Source organism: Stenella coeruleoalba (genome assembly GCF_951394435.1).
Source record: "Stenella coeruleoalba genome assembly, chromosome: 8".
Taxonomy (NCBI): Eukaryota; Metazoa; Chordata; class Mammalia; order Artiodactyla; family Delphinidae; genus Stenella; species Stenella coeruleoalba.
In genome coordinates this window covers 27396526-27402252 of record NC_137154.1, presented here as the reverse complement: position 1 = coordinate 27402252, position 5727 = coordinate 27396526, and positions in this window count along the sequence as shown.

The window sequence follows — 5727 nt, the reverse complement described above, 5'->3', positions numbered from 1 at the left end:
CAAAGAATGTGAAGAAGCCAGGTGTATTATTTTCCAGGGGCTGCAACCGCAGCAACTGGGTGGCTTAAAACAACGGGAGTGTATTCTCTCATAGTTCAGGAGGCCAGAAGTCTGAAATCAAGGTGTTGGCAGAAATTGGTTCCTTCTTAGGGGTTCAGAGAGAGAATGTTCATGCCTGTTTCTTAGCCTGTGGTATTGCCAGCAATCCTTGGTGTTCCTTGGCTTGAAGACGCATCACTCCTATCTCTACCTCTGTTGTCACATGGAGTTCTCCCCTATATGTCTCTGTCTCTGTGTCTCTTCTTCTCTTCTTATAAGGACACCAGTCGTATTGGATTAAGGGTCCCCTCTACTCTGGTATGACCTTATCTTAACTAATTATATATGCAAAGACCCTATTTTCAAGTGAAGTCACATTTCAAGGTTTGGGGTATACGTAAATTTTAGGGGGACACTATCCAACCCAGTACACCAGGGGAAAAGATAAATTCCAAAAGGAGGCAGTGTTAGCAGCATGTGATGCTGCAGAGAGGTCCAGAGAATGGTTTCAAACTTGTCCTGGTTTATTGGAAAGCGGAGATCCGCAGATAAAATTATAGTGGGTTATCCTTAAATCTGAATGTGCAGATTCCCTTCTTGTTTTCAGTCATCCTGAAGTTTTATTGGTGACTTGTACTAGAGAGTCTGTCTTCATCTTCGAGAGATGGCTCAGTAGGTGTCCCTCGCGTGGCACTGGGGTCCTGGCTCTGGAGCGATGTGAGAGTGCAGATGCCATCTTTGGAATTTCTCTTTTTGATCTCTGCAACCACTTGATTCCCTTGGAGAACTTTCCTTAAGTGATATCCAAGCCCTCTCCTATTTAAAGGGCACAGGGCTAATGGGATCACTAGCTGAGGTGAAATTGCTGCAGATGGTAATGTGAAGACTAATTTATTTTCAGAGGCTTTTAGGAATTCATGTGCTTTTAATGATAGCTTACTATAACCACAAATCCTTCATTTTCATTCTTTAAAGGGAGAGGATATTGCCCATTATTAACAGTAGAGGAAGATAGAGTAGGCAGCTAATTGACCCAGTGAATCTGACACAACTATGGTGGGGTTATGAAAGCTGAAGAATTTTACTGCGCTCCTAGGATTCTGTCTTATTTTTTATATTGACTTTTTTGACCCCCTTGCAACCCATTTTCACCTGCTCGTCTTTCTTCCTCAGTCAAGCATCCATCGGCAGGCCCCACAGTGAGGTTGGTTTTCTATGATCCTTTTATTCATCAAAAAGCTGAGACAGCCTTGTGCTCCCACCATTACGATAGCAACATTTTCTTGGAGAGGGCAAAAATGGGTGGGATTACTTCCTGTCCTTTACTCTGCTTTGGGGCCCTATTATCTGCTTCTTCTTAAGCCAGGGGATGACAGGGAAAAGGGGGGTGGGTAGGGATGGAAAGATTTATTTTCTTTTAATCTTGACATGAAGGGAGAAAAAAAGTCTTCTATAGCCATAAATCATTAATTTCAGGAGGGAAAATGTTGGTTCCTTCCCTGGTCCTTTAAGCCAGCTGGACTTGATGATATCATATGTCTATAATTTACAAAGGCCAGAGGCCCTGAGACAGTGCTCTCATTTGCTGCAATGAGGCCCTGAGACAGTGCCCTCATTTGACCACCATCTCTACTGATGTTGGACTCTTGGTCCTGCTACCCAGGTTTATGTTCTGCCTCTGATGAGTTGCAGGTTTATTGTTAGTCTTTCCAGGTCTTAAAGCTTGGATTTCTCTGACGGGTTTTCACAAGGGTCGCACTTCCAGCTCTTAGAGACCCCAATTCGTCCAGGGCTCTGCTCTGCCTCGTGCTCCACCCATCCCAGCCAGGAAAGCCCTAGAGCTTTGGCACCCAGGACAACAGTCTGGTTCTGAGATCCAGAAGGAGATTTTCATTGTTTTGAAAGTACCACATGATCATTCTTAATGGGAAAAGTGTGGGTTTTAAAGTCAGGCTTATTCAGGGATTGAATGTCAGGCTCTGACCGCTTCTAGTTTCACTTTTTGAAAGAAAAAATTTCATTAAGTACATTCTGAAAACAACACAACAATGTTTATATCTAAAATATACACATAAAAACATGGACTGGACTATACATACACACTGTGTGATTGTTATTGCTCCAAGGTGAATCTGGGAACCAGATAGTACTAGAGAGGAAATGAAGGGGACTTCAGGTTTATCAGTAATGGCTTAGGTTTTTTTTTTTTTTTTTTTTGCGGTACGCGGGCCTCTTACTGCTGTGGCCTCTCCCGTTGCGGAGCACAGGCTCCGGACGCGCAGGCTCAGCGGCCATGGCTCACGGGCCCAGCCGCTCCGCGGCATGTGGGATCCTCCCGGACCGGGGCACGAACCCGTGTCCCCTGCATCGGCAGGCGGACTCTCAACCACCAGGGAAGCCCGGCTTAGGGTTTTTACATTAAAAAAAATCTGAAGGTATGATGACAGAAAATTAACATTTAAAAAATTCTGGGGCTTCCCTGGTGGCACAGTGGTTGGGGGTCCGCCTGCCGATGCAGGGTATACGGGTTCGTGCCCCGGTCCGGGAGGATCCCGCATGCCGCGGAACGGCTGGGCCCGCTGAGCTTGCGCGTCGGGAGCCTGTGCTCTGCAACGGGAGAGGCCGCAGCGGTGAGAGGCCCGCGTACCGCAAAAAAAAAAAAAAAAAAAAAAAAAAAAAAATTCTGATGGTGGGTTTAATATATAGGGAGAATAATATTCTCTGAATTTTTCTGCGTTAAGCATCTTTTCATAAGTTTATTTGCCATTTTTATTTCTTCTGTGAATTGTCTATTCGTAATAGCCTCCTATTTTTTCCATGGGATATTCATCTTTTCCGTATTTCCTTGAAGTGATTTGTATATCCTCATATCAATTCTTGGTTACTCATGTGCATCGTGAGTATATTCTACCTGTCTGTGGTTTATTATTTCCTTTTACTTTGGGCATCTTTTGATGGACAGTAAGTGACAGAAGCGATAAACAGAAGCTGATTTATCAAACTTTTCCTTTATGCCTTGATGTTTTGGTATATTGCCTATAAAGTGCATCTTTACCTTGAGTTCATAAAGTTAGCTATTTTCATATACCTTCTTCTGATAGACAGTTTTATTTTCCCTTGTAGGTATCTGATCAATCTGAAATTACTTTTTTGGCATGCATAATTTACAAATTTAATTTAATTTTTTTCTATATGGAAATCCAGTTGTTTGCAACTACTTAATGGTTGGTTACAGGAACGCTATGGATTTTTGTATCCAGAAAAATTGCCACATTCTCATACATTTTAATAATCATAGTTTTATTCTATTTTCTATGTAAACAAATCTATAGTATTGCAAATAATGACAATTTTGTGTATTCCTGTCTAAGTCTTATAGACCATATTTCCTTTTCTTGTCTTGTTGTAGTGTCAAAGTCTCTAGTACAAGGTTGAATAGTAGTGAAAATGGTTGGTGTCCTTATCTCATTATTTACATTAATGAGAATGCTTTTAAACTTTTACTATTAAGTAGGAAGTTTGCTATAGGCTTTTGTTAGATATTTCCTTATCAGGTTAAGAAAATTCCCTTTTGTTTCTAGTAGGCTAAAAATCCATCTTTTTAATTATAAATGAAAGGGATAGATTTGTTTATTTCTATCTTATGTAATATTTACCATGTGAATGGCTCAAACGGGTGGTTGAATGATGCTCCTCGGGGTTGTTTAGGGACCAGGCAAGTGCTCTGCCTTTCATTAGGCCACTGTTCTCATTGTGAGAAGAGGGAAGAAAGACTTGAAGGGGGAGGCCCAAGATCTTAATTTAAAACCCAGGCCCCAAAGTTACATATGTAGATAGCACTCCCTTTACACTGGGGGAGAAATTCGTCACAGGGCTACACATAACTGTAAGGGAAGCCAGAAATTGTAGTGAGCAAGAGACTTTGCCAAAAAGATTAATCTTATGCATTAAAAAAAAAAATCTCTATTTTAATTATCTTAAATTAACATTGTTGTTTATTTGTGTTATTTTTTTCTCAATCAGTTGCTGGAGTTTTTCCCCCTTTTATTAGTATTTTTTCTTAAAAAACTCCAAATGACATTAGTGGAAAAACTGGCAAAATCCAAAGGAAGTCTGGAGTTTAGTTAATAGTAATGTACAAATGTTGTGCCTACTACCAAGAGTAATACAGAATATATGAAGACATAATAAAAGTAGTCAACATTTGTAAGCACTTACTATGTGCCAGGCATCTTTCTAGCTATTTTAATCCTCAAAATAGCTACCATGAGGTAGTTTCTACTAGTATCCATTCTGTTTTATAGGTGAGGAAACTGAGATGTAGAAGTTAAGAAATTGGTTCAAGATCACGTGGTAGGAAGGGTTGAGTCATAATTTCAACCCAGGCATTTGGACTCTCACACTAGCACTTGGAACCATTGTGCTCCAAATGACCCAACACTATAGTTATGAAAAGACTTTAGCCAGTTTCAAAGGTGAATGTATCAGTCAGAGTTCCAGCAGGAAATGGATGACATACTCAAAACTGGCTAACTGAGGAGTGTTTAATAAAGGACATATTACAGAGTTTGGGGAGACCAACAAGGGAAGGTGTAATCTTCAGGGGCTGGTAACAGTGGGGAGCTAATATGACCCTATGACATGACTGATCTGTAATTCTCACCTTTCCAGAATGGACTTTTCCCTCTCTTCCACTAGTATTTCTATGTATCTTACTTTACACCAATCATACAGCTATATTCAATTTTTAAAAAAATATTGCTTAGCCAGACCTAGAAGGCTAAAAGGAGGGAAATGGTTATTAGGATATAGAGAGACTAGATACAGCCAAATGTGAGGGCTGCCAGGTAAAATCTGTGGCATTTGGTTGAGGAATACAGCCAACCTTCCCTGACTACACAATGAGGGAGCCAGAAGAAATACTTCCCTCTCATTTTCCTCCAATCCACCCATCTCCTGCTGTTCTCTCCGGTAGGTTAAACCCAAATGGAACACAGAGAGCCAAGAACCCAGTTGACACAGTCTATAAAGCTTTGCCTCCCAGGGTCCAGAGCAGGATGGGGAATATCTTGGAAGAGGAATAGGAAATATCCAGCAAAGTGAATTTCTCTGTTAAGGAAATCTTTTAGCTCCCGGAATAGTTTTACAAAACTGAAATCTCCAGTAAAATAAGCATATTTAACAAGGTGTTAAAAAAATCCCTTTTTTTTTTCTTTAGTTTCATCACTCTGGGAAAGGAGCTAGGCTTTGGTAAATGCCCCTGCCTTTACCTTAGTTAAATCTGCTTAGTTAAATCTCTGTGACAAAAATATTTATATGTCTTTGAGTATGTATATGTAACTGAGTGGATAGAAGCCATATTTTGTTCCCAAAGAGTCATCAACTTAGGAATAGTGGTTCACTTTTAGGCTATTGTGTACAGTCATCACAATACATAAAGGAATGTTCAAGGTTAGAGGAATTGAAAGTCATTCATGTCTTTAGTGCTAGAAATCAGGTTGATCAAATCACAGAAGTTTCAACAGGTATTTAGAAATTGGATGAACATTTTGGATTCTCTGGTTTAACTTCCCACTTATTGAAGGAAGGCTCTCTATAAGAAATCCTATAAGATAATTTTTAAACCTATAAATCTATAAATCAAGGGAACAGAACTTCTTGGGCCCCTATGACATGACTGCTCTGTAA